The following is an 18471-nucleotide window of genomic DNA, read 5'->3' as shown; positions in this document are numbered from 1 at the left end:
ACTGCGCGTCATGCGTGACTTCCTGACAGAGTAAACAAACTGACTCCACGTAAAGGCAGTTGATGGAGGGAGGGCCGAGCCAGGCAGTGGTTGCTGTTTTGAGCCAAACCCTGGTCTGCTCAGATCCATACAGACACTATTCCCAGAAAGGTCGTGAAGAATGGAGTAACCCGCTTCTTGTCTCACCAAGTTTACATTTCCCATTGGGCCTTGAAGAAGAATTAATAGCTAAAATTTCACATTTTAAGCCTCAGGGCTCCTTCCTGTAAAGCAATACCTTCCTTGAGTATATGGTGGGGTCAGCCCTACCTGGGGTGAAATTGCACAGCCCCTGGTGAAAGCACAAGGAGACGCGTAGAGTTAGAGACCTCCTGTAAGACATCGGGACTTCAAAATGGGCCTCAACTCTGCCCCTTGTGTGTAAAGACAGTTATGTATGTGTGGTTCACCCTTTGTAGATCAAGAGGACCCCACCTGAATGGCTTACTAAGTACAAAACCAGCCTGGTGCCTTCTAGGAATTGTGTATTTTTCTAGGTACCATATTAGTAAGGAGTATTCTATATTGTTCTCATGGAATTTCTAAGCAGAAGTTCTAATCCAGAATGACTTTTAGGATTCTGAATGTCAGAATAAGTTTAGTATCTATAGAGAAAAATTTAATTCATTAAAAAAGAAAAAAGGACCTCTCCATCCTATGCTGGAGAGCATCAGTACAAACTGGGCTAGAGGCCCAGTCATTTGAAAGTTACTGAGTATAATTAACAATTTACCAGGAAGAAGACATTCTCTTAGGAGAGAATACAAATGCTTGCTATTTATTAGCTGAAAACAATTTAAGCAATTTAAAATTTTATTTTTTTCTTGGATATAATACTTATGTAACTTCACTGGAATTAAAGCTGAAAAGCAAGGGAAAGTATGCAGCAATGAACATTTTTATTGCTCTATTCCAAACACCTAAAAGAGTACCTCACAGCTTGTAAATACTCAACGTTACGACTGTAAAGAACCACCATGAAATTTATCTCATGGACTCATAGTTATCCAATGTAAAAAGAGAAAGACATGAGTTGAATTTGGTATTTATATACATAATGTAATTAATGGATCAGAGAGTAAGTTACTAATTACATGGATCAGAGAGTAAGTTACTAATTTTCTTTTTTTTTTTTACAGAAGGAAGCCAGAACTTATTATTAACCCTTTGAGAACACAACATAACAAGCTTTACCATTTTACTACTTCCTTGAATAGGTAAGCTTCATTCTCTCTACATGAAAAAGTTGCCCACAATTGTGAAAAATGACAGCAATATATTTTTTAAAAATCTTTACTAAATATCAGTTTATTTTGATAATGGAGAAATATGAGGTAGGACCCAGAAAAACTCAGAATTTATTTATTAAAAATGTGTATTTATTCTTACATGTTTAAACTTTAGTCACCTTTAAAGTATTCTCGCCCTAGCTGGAGTAGCTCAGTGGATTGAGCTCGGGCTGGGAACCAAAGTGTCCCAGGTTCGATTCCCAGCCAGGGTACATGCCTGGGTTGCAGGCCATAACCCCCAGCAACCGCACACTTAAGTTTCTCTGTCTTTCTCGCTCTCCCTCCCTTCCCTCTCTAAAATAAATAAATAAAACCTTTAAAAAAAAAGTATTCTCCATTTGATACAATACACCCACTGAAACATTTCTTCCATCACTCAAAACAGTTTTTGAACATGTCAATTTTGATGCCTTTTAGTGCTTCTGCTGTTTTTTATTTCACCTCTTCCACATCATCAAAACATTTCTCTTTGAGGACTTTTTTCATCCTGGGAAACTAAAAAAAGTCTCTTGGGGCAAGATTGGGTGAATAGGGAAGGTGCTGTGTTTTGGTCAAAAACTTCTGAACTGTCAGTGCAGTGTGGGCAGGTGCACTTGTAAATCACCCATCATGAAATGGGCAAATGTGTTGAAAGAGTCTTTAAAAAAATTCACTGAAGCCAAACGCAGCCTCTCACAACAATGCCAGCTGGCACACTGATACAGATCGATTCCCAGAACATTCACCTAGCGGGGCAAGCCTGTACTACAAGAGCCCCCCCCAGAAGATAATTCCATTCTTTGGGGGGGGGTCCCTCCTTGTACACATTAATTCTACAGTTAATAGAGTTAAGATAATTAAAAGTAGCACTTAATGTTTTTAAATGATTTCATAGTAAACAAATGAAAAGATTTTTTTCTGAAATGAGAATTGAATTAAGCCTGTCTTCCCTGCTATGGCTAACAATACCAATAGTATTTTCTCAACATTAACTATGTGCCGGACTCAACATTTACTATGTGACTTACTATGCATAAGTTACATCATTTAAACCTTGCAGCAACCCTGAGTAAATAACAGGGATCATCCCCATTTTACAGAGGAGGCACACGAGGCTGAGAGAGAGGAGGCAGGTAGATGCGGTTCACCCGGGATTGTAGACGTGGGTCTGGGAGCAGCAAATGCTGGGAGAACCCTGGCGCCAGCTGTTACTGTAACGGTGGTTTCATGTCGTGGGGGAAAAGTCTAGCAGTCAGATTCACTTATGTGTTGAGTTGGTTCTCTCCGAACTTATGGAAGAAAAAATATATAATGAACTTACTGAAAAAGCCATCTCAGGCAAACATTTATTTTAGGTTTATCTTCTACTTTTTCATTGTTGCATGACTAATAAAGAAAGGTATATACTTAGTTTACAAGCAGAAAGAATAGTTTCCTTTATTGTACATCTTTCTTTAAACTCCAAATCCCTTTAATAAAAGCAGAATAATATTACAGAAGGAATAAAAATGTATGACTTGTTATTCTAGAGACTGAAGAATCCATTTCAATTTAATTTCTTTTTATTAGAGGTACTGAATATCCCACCTTAATCAGCCACAGCAATATATGCTCTACTTTTTATTTCTTTATTATTTTATTTTTAATCAATAAAATTTACAAAATTTCCAAGAGAAACATAGACAGTTTGTTATAAATAATTAAGTATCAACCATATGGACTGAGCCAATGCTGAACTAAGTGGTCAGCTTAGTTCAAATATTTTTAAAATTTATATTTGATTAGTTAATGTACAATATTTTATTAGTTTCAGGTATATAACATAGTGGTTAGACATTTATATACCTTACGAAGTAATTACCATGTATGGTCAAATCTTTTCTGAAGAAATGAACCACCGCAGAAAGAGCAAAAAAGCTCACCCTCCTCCCTTCCCTTTCTTTCTAAAAGGTGCACAGTCCTGACGGTGACCTAACCTTTTCTTTGTGTGTTCTCTACTTTAATGACATGTGTGTGGGACAATATGCCGTATAATTACGTACATTTTAAAAGCTCACCTGAATGGTACCTACTGTATATATTCTCTTGCAGCTCGCCTTCGTCTAACATCATATTTAGAGCTCCATCCACACCGATACAGGAAGATCTGGGTGACTCATTCTAACTGTTGTAAAGTTGACTCCTTCCACCGTCTGGTGCTTATTATTTAATAGTATTATTTAATATTGCTTGTAAATAACTTTCATCATTTTGAAGATTTAATGCTACATCTTCAAGCACGGTTGAAGTATGGCTGTCAAAGCATCTTTAGGATTTGTGTATGAGAAACCCGAAGTTCTTAATACGTTATATCACGCCAATCTGGTTTATGTTTCATTTTTTCTCATTAGAGAAGCACTTTTTTATTGGCTGTTAGGATCTTGCTAACTAACAGGAGTCACGATTCACAGATTTTGCCATAACAATAATCAGATCTGTTTTTTTCCCTGCAGAAAAAATACTGACTATTCTTGAAAACAAAATACTACCCTCAAAGTCAAAGAGACTTAAAAGAAAAAGTCTTGTTTGCCTAATGTTAATTGCTTATATTCCATTCAAAAATCATGAAAGCACCCTTTAAAAATAGTTTTCTAATTTTTTAAGACAGTTAATTCTAGAGTTTAAGGTGAAATAAATGTCAGTAAATAGTAGTAACATTTATAGATACAGAATTTCTTGTAACTTTTTATTTTCTAAAAGGAGTAAATTACTACTCTGGCAGAGTTGGGGAAGGGGGGGAGAGGTAAACTAACCTTTGCTGGGCAAATATGAATAAACACAAGATATTATGTAAGCATCTCAGGTCAAAGGTGCATTGCAATTTGCAGATGAGGAAATCGAGGCCCAAATATATCAGGTAACTCACTCAAAATCATATAGTAATTGCAGAGCCTGAAGTCAAACTCATTGCTCTCAGACTCCAGAGCTATACTGCCCACCAGGTAAAGGATTGGGAACACCCAAAGTGTTTGACACAAAAATAGCTGTTTAATTCATTCCACTAAAATTTACTGGGGTCCTTTTATGTAAATTGAGGAGGCTGATGTTAGAAAAACAAGGAAGACACAATATCTTCCTAGAGTGAGAAAACAGACTATTGGGAACAGCAGCGATTCATTCAGTGATACCATAAATGTGACTACTTTATTAGGTATATCTGTTTCACTTTGTTATCTTGACATTGTTCGGATGCGCCTCCGTCTAACCACGCCAGTTAGGTTACACTGCATGCGATGACAGGAATGAACATGCTTTGTAACAGCAAATCTATGGTCATTTGCTTATGTTACTAATTGTTCTGTAAAATTTAGAATTAAAAATTTCAAACATATTACATTTAATTCTAAATGTAAAGGTTGATATATCAGCATTTCTTTGACGCAAGAGCCCCATGTAAACATTACAGAGTAGTGAACAGCCCCAAGAGTGGGTGTCATTGCAGCCCCCACCACCTGTTGGGGGCATATTATTTAACTTCCTTAAGCCTCATAGCAGATAATAGTGCCCAAATCATGCCTGTCAGAGTTTGATGTTTCTCATCATCTCTTCCTGTTTCATCAGAAGCCATTCTCTCACCCTGATTACCGCACTAGCCCCCTGTGCTCAGTCTCGCTGATCTATAGTTTGTTGCTCATTTAGTGTAACCTTTAATGGGTCTTAATCCATTGGTAGGACTCTTCTTCAAAATTCACCAATGGCTGCCCATAACAGTCAGAATAATGCCCACACTCCTACTGTGACAGGAGGTGCTATATAAATCATCTTCCACATTGTCTTCTACACCATCTCCCTGACATCATCTCAACAGTCTCTCCTCCCGCTGAGAGCAGAGACTGTGTGATGTTCTGAGCTGTGTCTAGAGTGGGTCTTTATTTTGGTGGACCCTTGCCAGCTGATGGAATGAGTCGGTACACGAGGCTAACTATGAAATGAGGCTAAGTACACACAGTATTGTTAATGAGCATCAGTGATGGTTGTTGCTCTTTTCAAGAGTCCTTCAGCTTGTCTTCACAGAGTGTAGTGATTCTGAAATGCGAAAAAGCTTTCATGGATGTTTTTGACATGTGATTTTACACATCATGACAAAACTTTATTCTGTTGATCGGCAATCTTGAATTTTAATTAAAGTACCAAAGACACAAATTAGAGACAAATTAGTGAGGTAGAAATGAGAAAACCATTTTAAAGGAACAAAAAATATTTACTTTGTTACTCCATGCAATAAGATTTGCTACAACCTGACATTGCTTAGATTTTGTTTTATTTTCAGGATAGATTTATATTTTACATCATTCATGGATGGATGAAGTTTAGCCTTTAAAGACAATTTTCTATAAAATAAGATTTTTTTTGGTTTTACTTTTCCAGCATTTCTTAGGAGCAGTACTTGATGAGTGTTTACATTGTTGAGAACATTTGGCAAGAGAAAGACAAACAGTAGAACCACAATACCCCAACGGTTAAGGAAAAGAGAAGGAAAACCTGGTATCTTCACCATGTGTGCCAAAAATAAGTACCTTGACTTGTGCTGATTACTCTCTCATCAGCAATCAGCTTTGGTCTGTGGCACTCTAAGTGAATAATCTTAAAGGCAGATTTAACATTCTAAAAATAAATTCTCCTGGTAAATTGGGATATCAGATGGTTTGTTTATGAAAGCCTGTCCTCATCTGTACTATCAGCTGGCAGTCACATCCAGACCTCAAACTGGATATTCCAGGGGTGAGGTTTGGAAGAGGGATGTTTCATGGCTAACAAGAGACAGAAAGAGGGAGAATTGCCCACATACTCCGGCAGGAGTGAAAATAACAATAACAGTCCTCCTACTTAACAGGCTGAGTCAGAAGCACATTCTACTGATTTCTCGGCAGTTCCGAGCAGATTGTTTAGGCTGCAGTTCTGTAGGCAGAAGTGGGCACCACCTGCTGCAAAAAGCCATAGTTCTTGTTAGGAGGGCACTGCTATTAAGTCTTGCCTTTTAACAGTTTGGCCAAATGGAAGCAGGAAAAGGCAAACATTTGGTGCTGATGAGCTTAAGTTTTTCTAATGCTTAGAATAACAGAATGATTACCTAGGCATGGTTATTATGCCTTTAGTTCTTTCATTGGCCAGAAATGTAAGTCACTCAAAAGGGGGTGGTGCTTACTGTAGAGGTCTTAAAAGTCACATTTTGCTGGATGTTTGCCTTCAGAAAATTCTGTACACCAGGTGCGGTAGCCTTATCTTAGTCAATTTGGGGAAGGTGTTGCAATCACTGGAAATCTGCTTTTTGCTTAAGGAGAAGACAGAAAATTATATGGTTACTGAGTTACCTCCTCATCCAAGGGCCGGGCACCCGCACTCCTTCCACGCAGGCCCCCAGTGCACGTGCCTGCGTGTTTCCCTGGCCTGCGGAGAGCGCACTTTATCCTGACTCCTTTATAACTCGGCTCTCCCACAGGCTGGCTCCGTGTGATTCCTTATAGACAGCAGATCATTTCTGTTTGCTCCTTAAAATGTCCCTGTACTATAAACTCATTTAAGGATTTCAAAAAAGGGCTCCAAGCAACCATTTCTGTTCAACCTCAAATCCCTCCCTCTTGCCCCACGGCCTTTTCCTTCATTCTAAGCACAGCAGACTACTTGTTGCTTCCTCATCTTCATTATTTCTCTTTGTGTGCCTTGTTTTTCTCATATTACTATTGTCTTGTTATTTCTGCAATTCCTGCCTAAATACTCATCTCCCCTGGGTCTGATTTACAAAAGTCTGTGTCTGCTTAATTCAAATGTCATTTCTTCTATGAAGCTTCCTTCTCCAGCCCCCCAAATAGTGTTAATTGTGCCTTTGGGGAAGAAGAAGCTTTCATAGTCATTTAAACATCCCCGGGACCAAAACATCATTTTGGTGTGTAATTATTTTCATCTCTTTGTCCTCAACTCTGTGAAGCCCTCAAAGGCAGAAGTTTTGTCTTTCCCATATTTGTGCTTCCAGAACCACATTATTGGCTTTGAAAGGTAAATAATATTTTTAAATGTTAATAGTTGATAACAACAATAAATAATGAGTACATAAGATTGAAAGTGTAAGTGCCAAATAAATGAGGAATTACGGAGGTGAAAAAGAAATGAGCTGTGGCCCTAGGTAGCAGATTTACACAATAAGGTTCATAGTGGTGTTTTTTTTTTTCTTTTGTATGTGTGGTTGGTTGTTTGTTTTGTATAGGGAAAAAAAGTATGCTTATAATCAGAAGGTAAGGGCAGGAAGAAGCTAACATTGTGAGACCACATGCAGGTATTTAAGGAAACAAGGCTTTGGAGGAGACAGGAAAATATATGCTAAAGGACAACTAGAGAGATTATTAATAAAAATGAGGGTCACCTATTTCTCAAAAGAAAAGTGAAGACAATGAGGGAAGATGAAGAGGGACTAGGGAGAATGGAAGTAGACCTTGTGAAGGCTTGGAAGACAGTTTCCACATTGTCCTAGCCAAACACCAGACTGTCCCAGTGTTTGCAAAACAGACACTGGGTGTTTGCATAATCTGTGTTAGCCACGAAGCAGGATTACAGTCTGAAGGCGGGACCATCTTTGCTCCACCCGTACCAGATGAAAAGAGGGGCCTGAAGAGGACGATTTACGAGGAGCCGCAGGAAACGCTCTTTCCTCTTTGCCATCTCACTTCTCCCACTCCAGCAACCACGGGCTGTTCTAACTGTGGCCAGGATTTAGTGTGTAGGCAGTTAATTGGGGATAGTTACTTAAAGTTGTTTTATTTGATTAAATTACTTATATTAGTCTCATCATTTAAAAAAATGCCATTAGACTCTTCTTCAAACCAAGTATATTAGGATTGGCTAGCTGCTAAAACAAATAGATCCAGAAATGTGTCATAACTTTTATTTCTGGCTCATTGAACAGTCTTGTGGGAGCGTTTGGGTTGGGAGGCTGGCTGCTCTCTTCATAGTCAGCCAGGGATCCTGAATTCTTCCGTGTGTGGCTTTGCTTTCTCATTGCCTCCATTCAGCTGGTTGAAGGGCAAAGGCCGACGAGAAGCACATGCGAGTTGTAGGTGAGCCAAACCTAGAAGCCGACATATCACTTCTGTTCACATTCCATTGACTGGAGCTGAGTCATATGACCACTCCCAGCCGCCAGGGAGGTTAGGAAATGTCCTCCTGCTACATGCTCAGGACAAAAGAAGAAAGAGATTTTGGTAAACTGCTAGCAGCCTCTGTTATACATCTGTCTACAGAATTAATATATTTGAGTATTTGGATTGAGTAGTTCGAGCCCTGCCAGAGTAGATACCAATATTACCATAGAGATAAAACTGTAAATTATAATTTCAGTGTCATGTTAAAATAGTGAATGTACTTAATATATCAGTTTATCAAACTTAATTGCTACAGTAGTGCTCAAATAAGACATTTCTAAAACCCTCCTTGTGGAAATAAGCATTACATCCAAAAGGTTAATGACAAAAAAAATCATAGTGCCTAGTACTGCTCATAGTTTTCTTCAGTAACTTATTGCTAAATGAATCAGTTCATGAATTAATTGATGTAGAAAGCTTCACTGAGAAAAATAAGTATTTGTACTTTAATAAATTTCTAAAATTCATTAGACATGAATTGGAATGATCTAAACTCATTTTGAAGGATGTGCCCTTTAGAAGAAAAATAACAAGTAAAGGTAAACTATTGAGGAGAACCCCACATTTGATAGTTTTGCACAGCTTTTCAAAGAATTGTGGTGGTTTGATAAATAATCATAAGTAGGCCTCACATCGTGGTTTTGCTCTATCTGCACTGTTTGCTTAGATGGTAATAAACATTGCCATTTCCATAGAGAGTAGCAGTGCATCTGATTATTGTATACATCTAGAATATTGTGTCAGCATTCAGTCAACTTTCCTGCTAAATCATCCTGTCACTGTGTTCATTTCCTGACAGAATGCCTGAGTCTTTGTGAAAATACTGCATTGCAGTGAGTGTGTGATCGCTGGTTTTTCCTTGCAGCTTAAAACTCCTTTCCCTTTGAGAGGGAGTAGCAATTTCATCAGGTTCTCATGGCATCCAAGAACATTTGAAAATTAACAACCTCCGGTAAAACTGGCCTTGCCTGCAAGTCTATAAGAAAAGGCAATTGGATGAGTCAGCTCATGTGAACAGAATGGAAGGTGTTGAGAAAAATCCAGCGTAGTAGAACCTGGAGCCCAGTGAGTACCTTTCAGCGTCTCTGCCAGATTGTTTTTCCCGAGAAGCATAAGGACATAATGGAACCTGCTGTTGATAATTTCTTACAGTTTGTTTTTTACTCTTTTTTTCCTCATCCACCTCCTGCACTTTTTCATAATGAATTTGAAGGACTCCGGTCCTATCGTGTGCTCAGTAATTGCTACAGAAGGCAGTTTGACTCTGAGACAGTTGTATCTCCGTAAGTGAAATTTAGAATTCACGAAAGCAGATACTTTAGTGAGGGGGTGCCAAAGCCTGAGTCATTAAAACTATTTTGAACAGGGCCCTAGGAAAGATCCAATAGTAATTAATCGCGAACAAAGAGCAAAGTGCCAAAACCATGAACAAGACCTTTGTCCTAGACAGACTGCTGGGCTCCTAGAAAATTCCTGCTTCTGGGTAGCAGTGTGTAAGCCTTTTTGTTTTGGCTCGTGTATTCCTGTGTGGCATATGTTTACAACTGGAGTGGGTCTTTTTGTTGTTGTTGTTTTTGGAACCTAAGCATTCTAAAGGAAACTATTTTTAAATCAAGAGGAACTGAAAAATACAGTAATAGAAGGTAATATGATATGCATGCACACACCTATATGGTATCCTCACACACATATCTATGGATTGTTTAAATATAAATACACTGCAGAGTGTTATTTGAATGGAACCTGAGGGCAGGAAAATTAATTCTTCAATGAAGCTCTGCAGAGAAATGCATCCTGGTGTATAATTTGTAATTTTCGCACTGCAGAACTGAGTCAGTAGTACATAGTTCAAAATATTTGTACATAGAAAATACATAGGAAACCCTTCTAACTTACATTTTTCACACTGGTTTTAAGTCACAACAAGCCTAGCCTGTAATGATCATTTCTGGCATTTGGAGTCCACTGACTTCTAATCCTCTTAGCACCCCTATGTCGGGAGCTGCCTTCCTCTCTCAGCTGACAACTGGAGAAGCCGGTCTGAACGCTCTTTCCAGTCTTGCCCGCTGTGTTCTGTTTTTCACACAGCAGCCATATGGTCTTTCAAACAGTTAGTACCACCCTGCTCAAAATCCTGCAAGGATTTCTCCTCATACATTTTTTCCAGCTTCATCGAGATATAATTGACATATAACATTCTCTGTGTTTAAGATATACAGTGTGTTGGTTTCACATACTTATAGCTTGCAAAATGATCACGCGCATAGCATGAGCTAACACCTCCAGCATGTCACATAATTACCATTTCTTTGTTGTGGTGAGAACATTTGGACCGACTCTGTTACCAACTTACAAGTCTATAATGCAGCATTATTAACTATAATTACCAGTCAATACACTGATTCCCAGAATTTACTGGTCTTATAACTGGAAGTTTATAACCTTGGCCAACATCTTCCTATTTCCTCCCTTTCCATCATACTTAGGAATAAATCCAAACTCTTGACCGAGTTCTACACCGCCTGGCTCTGCTCAGCTTTCAGGGCTCTCTTCCTGTATGTTACTCCAAGTCAGCCTCAGACACACCAAGCTCACTCCCACCCCAGCACCTTTATGCTGAAAGCACCCAATTCCTTCCTGGAACATTCTTTCCCCAGTTCTTTGCATGGCTAGCACGCTCTGCGTCATCAGAATCTCTTTTCCGAGCTCACCTCCTTAAAGATCCTTCTCTGGACGCCCTCTTGGAAATAGTGCCTTTCTCATGCCCTGCTATAATCTTCTCACTTTAAATTTTATATTAAATGTATTGAATATCAAACATTAAGTTTAATAATTTAACATTAAACAGAAAATTAATACTCTCATATTAAATATTTTATATATTTTAATTAGGTGTTTGGTTTCTCTATAATTGATTACCTCCTTAAAATGCAACTTTTATGACAATAGGAATTTGTCCCTGTGTCTCAAAATAAATACCTTGTATCTTCCCACTGTCACCAATCCCATTACTACTACCTTAATTCAAATTCTTCCATGCTTTCTCATTGATTATTGCATTATTGACCATCTGTTTACTTTTCCTGTTTCTGATCATAACTTTCTACAATTCTTTCTCTGGCTCATCTTGTCATTCACCTGCTCAATGTTTCTCAGTCGTATGCCACTGATAATGATAAAATTTATGCTCCACAGCCTGAAAAACAAGATGTTCCATCATCTGGATACTTGCCTCTCTCGAGCATTTTCCTCTACTCCTGTTTTGGACATTCTCAGACGTCCTTGATGTTTCCAGATCTCTTATACCCCACCCTCCCATGCCTTGCGTTACTGTTCCTGTGGGTGTTTAGAATTATGCCCTTGTCCACCATGGATGCCCTTCAAGACTGAAAGCAAGTTTTGCCCATGTAGTCTCCCATGGATTTTCTGATTTCTTAGGGACTTCTCCCTTTGTACCTCTACTAAAGCATTTATAATATTGCCGCCAAACTGTATATGGCCATGTTGGTGTCTCTCGATAACTTCTTCAGACCAAAAACAGAGTGTTTCTAGTGTTTGCACATCCCCAGCACCTAGAGCCATGCCTATGACATAATAGGGGTTTGTTAAATGTCGTTATATTTCACCATCAGGGAGAAAATTTTCTAATCTCATATTTCTCTCTCCTGCTCATGTTTAAAGCACTTGTCTCACTGTTTCTTCTCTTTTAGTTAAGTCTCTGTCTTACTTATAAGTTGTTCTTGAAAAGACTTTTATCCTTTCTTAAGAAAAAAGAAATTTGGTTTCCTTTACACTTAAGGCCTATGGTCCCTCCAAGGAGGGGTAGCTGTGCATCATAATTTGCACTGTCTTGAGTTTACCAAGAAAATATTTATGTTCAACTGAAAGTGCATTTCCCTTTACTTCTATGATTAAAATACCCCAGACACTTAATATAGTTTTAATTTTAATATTTTATTCTAATGTAGTTTTTTTTTAAAGATGAAGCAAACAGCAAAAAAGGTAATTAAAGTGAAATTAAATCTTGCTGCGTAGATATTCTCAACCAAAATGCCCACTGGAAATAGGATCTCATATGAAGGTAAATGGAAGTTCTTTATGGTCATTTTCTTGGAGAAAAGTAGTTATCTAGAACATTCTTTCATGATCCCATGTTCAGTCCACATTTTTTCCCATAGCTCAACTCTAAACTTCCTAACCTAAATTTGCAGAATTTCCTCTCCTTGATTTACCTCCTTATTTAGCAAAACTAAAATAAAAAATCAAAGAAGCAAATATATTTTTAAAAATAATATGCCTCCTCAAAATTTTTGACCTTCCTATACATGTTTTATTTTAAAATTTATTAAACATTTTTTAACATTCCAAATCATGTTTCCATTTGCTCTTGCAAGGTCTATTTGCCTTCTTGTCTGTGATGGGTCTATTTTTATATTAAGACATTTGTTTTACCTATAGGCCCACTATATTACCACATCTGGGCCTATACTTGTATTAAGTCATTTATGTATGAGATTGGAATATTTGTCTTTGTAGAAAACATAATCACTATAGATATTCGTTTACCTGAATAATTTTTCCAGCTCAATTTTTACCATCTCAAAAACATAAACTAATTGTATATATTTCAGGCTTTGGCCCAGCAGCTCATCCCCATACAAGTTTACAGGTTTGCTGTGGTCAGGACACATACAAGAGGCAACCAATGAATGCACAAAAAATGAAACAACAAATCAATGTGTGTGTGTGTCTCTCTCTCCCTCTCTTCCTCTCCCCTCCCCTCCCCCTCCCTCCCTCCCTCCCCACCACCCCTTTTCTAAAATTAATAAGTATTTCAGGCCTGGAGAGTTTAGCAAATTTATGCCACATCACATCATTCTAAAAGTTTAGCAGAATACAAGCAGCAAGCCATGAAAAAGTTGACCTGAATTCTAGAATTCACTCCAGGGTACACAGAGATACGTCTGCTCAGTGAAATAAGTTGAACAGGCCATGAAGTCTGACCCAATTGGATCAGACGGGAGTTATGAGGGAATTCCAAATGATAAGAATTCTGCTTGTTTCCTTTTTGGCCCAACTCAACTGATGGAGCAAACAAGACTACTTCCAACTCAACTCAGAATCCCCCTGAGTCACAATTACAGCCGGCAGGGGCAGAGCACAGTGAGGCACACAGCCTGCCCAGTGTCCAAAAGGAAATTGATCTGCTTTGTATGACTCAGACTTTACTTCTCTATGACTCATACTTTATCTTTCTCTAGAGGAAAATTAGTGTTTGATATAATTAACTGGATTTTGGACTTCCCGTTTATGCATTCATTTAGTATACTTAAAAATTAATGTAATACAGGTATTTTGTATCCATCCATTTTTTGTTTAAAAAATATATATGATTCAGAAGGCTTATATTCATATAGCATCTGTGGTTTACTCTATTACTGCATCTACTGTGTTATCTTGAGTTTTTCAAACACATCTTGCTTTCCTCAGAGTAGTGTGAGTTATTTGTGGCCAGAATCTCTCTCAATCTTCATTGTATTCCTAATGCCTAACCAAATTCTTGGTATAAAGCTAGTATTTAGTAAATGCTTACTGAAAGATTTTAGAGGGCATAATAAATAAATTGATAATTGATAATGACCTGAAATTACATGAAGGCTCAATGTATGATTGGTAAAGCAATATATAAATACAGACAGTTCCTGACTTACGATTTATCAAATTTATGATGGTGTCAAAGTGATATGTATGCATTCAGTAGAAACCGTAGTTAGCAGCTTGAATTCTGATCTGTTCCCAGGCTAGCAATATGTGGCATGAAATTCTCTCATGACACTAGGCTGTGACTGTGAGCCACAGCTCCCACTCAGGCACACAATCACTAAGATAAAGCACTGACACTCTGTACTGTGCTGAGTTGCCAGTGTGTTTTGGATATGGTTTTCTGAGCACATTTAATGTCAGCTAGGCTAAGCTATGATGTCCACTAGGTTAAATCTATTAAATGCATTTCAACACATGACATGTTCAGTTTACAGTGGGTTTGTCGGAAAGCAACCCCATTGTGAGTCGAGGAGCAGCTGTAGTGCCTCTTTAGGAAAAACCCAAGTCTTAAGGCATTTAGGCTCTCTGTCCTTTTCTCAACATTCTTCATTTCCTTGCCACATCCTCTCATCAGACGAATGCAGATCTGACCACGCTCATATACCTCTGTAATCTGCTGTCACATCTCAAAGAAAAAAGCATTGAAAAGAATCTCATGGGTCTCACACTGAACAAAAAGTAAAGCAAAAGAATTTCATCTTACATGGTTCATCAAAAATCAGATAAAATATTCTCTAACACTACAGTTTTAATGAAAAATTGCTCTTCAGAACATGGTACGTGACTGGACCACACACTGGACTCAAAAGACAATAAGGTAAACACCTGTCAAAATGTGTGAAACCTCATACTTTGCATTCCCTTTCTCACGGTAAACAGGTGGACATTAAGGTATGTACACAGTACATTGCAGCTAAAATAACTAGAGAAACTTTATATGGCAGTCCCTTCAAAGAAGAGGGTTAGGTTGTGTTTCAGTTACTTAAGTTTTTGAACATAGAGTCTAGCCTCACTTTATCCTAATCACACTACCATAGTCCAGGTCTACATGTTTCTTTCCTCATGCAGCTAAGAGATTCTTTCATATTTAGTCATGCTTCCGTCCGATTCACTTCTAATAATCCCATTGCTGGAGCAATTGTTCTAAAATATAAACCTGACTGCACCACTGGGCATGGCTTACTACGTCCCCTTACAGTTCCACCATTGTCTGCGTGTCAGCCTCACTCCCCCATGCCCCACTCCACTCCTGGCCCATCGTGAACAATCGTGGGCTTTTTGCACATGTTCCTTGCTCATTCATTTAGTAAAGCTCTGTTAAGCCTAGTTTGTGCCACACACTGAACTAGCTGCTGAGGGTGAAGTGAACATAGCTCTTCCTCCAAGAGCTCACAGTGTGGTGGGGAAATCAGACAGAACAGGAAGGAATGCCAAGCACAAAGAGAAAACTAGAGTTGAGGGGATGCCAAATGCATGCTCATATGGTATTTTCCTGGGAGGCATTGCCCAGCCCTAGTCAAAGATAGCTTGGGGGGTGGTCATTCATGCTCTTTCTTTCTACAGAGTTTTCCTTCCTTTTTCCGTTAACCACTACATGTTGTTTAAACTGAGCTCAGATATTACCTCATCCAGGAAGTGTTGGTTGGCTTCCCAGTGTGGTAGGAGCTGTCCCTGTGCCTTGATAGCTTCCTGTCCGTATCTGCATGACAGCATGTACCACACTGCATTTTTGCTGTTTGTTTGGCTAGGAGCTCCTTCAGCATAAAATCAGTATATTTTTTCTTGTATCCCCAGTGCATTGCCTATGATACATAGAGCCTTTCCATTAATGTTTTGGAGATGCTGTCAAACAATTAAATGAATCAAGGTTTGTAATCTTCGAGTTGGAAGGCATTTTGGCAGTCATGTAGGCCAGTGTCGCATTGATTTTACAATGTTCAGACCGGATAGACATTCAACCTTTCAGCTCGCTCGCAGGGAGGGCAGTAAGTTCAAAGAAATACAGAAATCAAATGCCATGACTGATTATGTTGTAAGTCCAAATACATTTACTATATTTGGAATAAGATTTTTAATCTGAACATGTGAAGAGGCAGAGCTCTCGTCACATGGCTGACATTTGTGGACAGAGAATTGTTCATCAAAAAACAAAGGGAATGAGCGGATCAGGTCAATAGGCAGGAAACAGATCAAAATGGTATCTTGTTATAATTCCTCAGGACTTCATCCTTCTGTTTTAAATAACTAAAAGCAAATCCCATTCATGGAAAGCCATAAAACAATTTTTAAATTGATGCTCTTATATCTCCTCGACTTCCAGTTCTCCACCCCACCATTTTCTTCACCTTTTCAGTCTTTGATTGTTTCTAATTCTGGCATCTTATTTTGTGACACATATTATAACCTCCAAGTTCACCTGGGTATGGCCCTGTTCCCACCTTTCATGAAGAAACCTCTAAGGCACCTTGTCCTCAAGGACTGATTTATGGTCATTAGATTTTGCCACTTTAATGCCCAGCCAGTGCCTTCCCTCTAATATGGATCCCAGGTATCTGGAACTAGGACTTTTCATTTTAGTGGTCATGCCATTAAATTCTTTATGACCGAATTTTTTGAATATTAGTAATTCTGTAGAAAATTCCTCGGATTTGTACCTGAAGGAGACATACTTTACCAGTGTTTGGTTATGTGACACTGGACAAAATCTGCCAGGTCTGGAATCAAAACTGGAAAAGTTTACAACAAAAGTCACTAATTGTCAAAATCCAAGTTACAATTTCCCTTTCAAGCTTTTTACCTTGATGCTTATTTGTACTTATTTAAGGAAAAATGTATTAAAGTTATTATAATTAAATGTCTCCTTATACAGATTGTGGGTCAGAATTGATCAGTTGAAATGGTTCAGTAGTGAGTTACATGCTTACAGAACTGACACTCATGCTTGATGTCTAGTTTGCACGTCTAGGAAGTGGGAGAGCCAGGATTCAACCCTGATTTTCTTGTCAGAAGTCTATTCGATATTGACTTATTCCACTGTATCTCCAGTACCCAAGTTCAGGTCCATAGTTAAATACCATCAGAGGCTAAAGCTTTAGAGCATTTTACATGTGTATTTCTGATATGTGTGTAAGGTTTTGTTAGCCCTTTTGGATAATGTGAAAAAGAGTTCAGAAACAATATACAGCTGTTTCATAAAGCACCTTACCCAGTTTAATATGGTAGACTGTTATTAATGGAACAGGTTTATGAAGTTCATGTCCTTATCAGCATTGGATTCTCTTTCTAGTACAACCTCATTACACCAGTCTTACTGCTTGATAAAAGAGCAAGCAATGAATGGGTCTTAGTGGATTTGTCTTCTCATTCCAGATCTGCCTGGAAATGTCTAACTTGGTCAAGTAATTGACTCTTTCTGGCCCCAGGTTTTCAGTAGAAGGCAAACCATGCACTGATTCCTATTGTTAAAAATGTTCAAATAAAAGCCACAAAATAACTAATAATAAGTAGCATTTTTGAGTACTTCCAACTTGCCTGAAATTATGCTTTATTTGTGTTATATAATTCTACCAACCTAACACTGGCTTGCTGTGTACTGTGTGTCCATCATCTTCAAAACTAATTATGCACCCACCAACTCTCTTCATGCGAATTGTTTATTAGTCACGATGTGTGATGGAGAATGAGTCATTCTTATACACATTTTACAATCAGCTTGCAAAGAACAGAGGAGACATGAAACAAGTATCTGGATTTTTAGCTTAACTTTTTCATGTCATCAAGCATGTTTTTCTTAGTTTTGCATAGAAGACAAAGAGAAGGAATACAGCATGATAGTTAGCCAACAACTATTTAAACTTAGAAATTTGTCAGCCTTGATAAGTAAATATATGGATTCTGTAATATTTCCACTATTGTTAAGGACTAAAACAAAGGTTTCTAATTTATAATACTGGTATGCATAGGATAGTAATTGTATAGACATAATTGAGCCTACATGGAAAAGGGAAAAAAGATTCATGTGCTTAATTGTCTTATATAACTGGTGGTTTTACTCTTTGTTCATCTTTGGATGTGTAGCAGTACAAAGTTATAATCCCAGTGTTTTTATTGAACTGGCACATTACATGATGACAGGGCAAAGCGTATCACGGAAAACACTCTGGAACTGTCGGTGCCAAGCACATTACGAGAATGAAGACAGGCCTCTCTGGCGCACAGTGTGTTTTCCCTTTAGTTTTTTTTCAAGCCTTTGTTGTTTCTCCTTTTGCCAATTTTTAAGGGTATTTAAAGCTGCTTGCTAATAACTATAATCAGGGACTATTTCTGTGCTTTGTGATCTTTCTAATATTATAATCCAAAGAAAAACAGTGAGGTTTGCCGTTCGATGG

The 18471-nt window shown here is 38.2% G+C and overlaps 1 protein-coding gene across 31 annotated transcripts in view; it reads left to right on the top strand.

Annotated features, from left to right (window-relative positions):
• Positions 1–18471, top strand: part of MAP2 (microtubule associated protein 2) — a 256717-nt gene that overhangs the window by 162363 nt on the left and 75883 nt on the right. For all 31 annotated transcript variants that reach the window (XM_045851902.1, XM_045852078.1, XM_045852043.1 and 28 more), the window contains one exon: positions 1179–1256. The gene's annotated coding sequence lies outside the window, so the exon portion shown is untranslated. The remainder of the gene's footprint in view (positions 1–1178; positions 1257–18471) is intronic.

Source organism: Phyllostomus hastatus, unplaced genomic scaffold (assembly GCF_019186645.2).
Source record: "Phyllostomus hastatus isolate PE091 unplaced genomic scaffold, TTU_PhHast_1.1 phas_contig_137, whole genome shotgun sequence".
Classification (NCBI taxonomy): Eukaryota; Metazoa; Chordata; class Mammalia; order Chiroptera; family Phyllostomidae; genus Phyllostomus; species Phyllostomus hastatus.
This window is presented reverse-complemented; position numbering and strand designations above follow the sequence as displayed.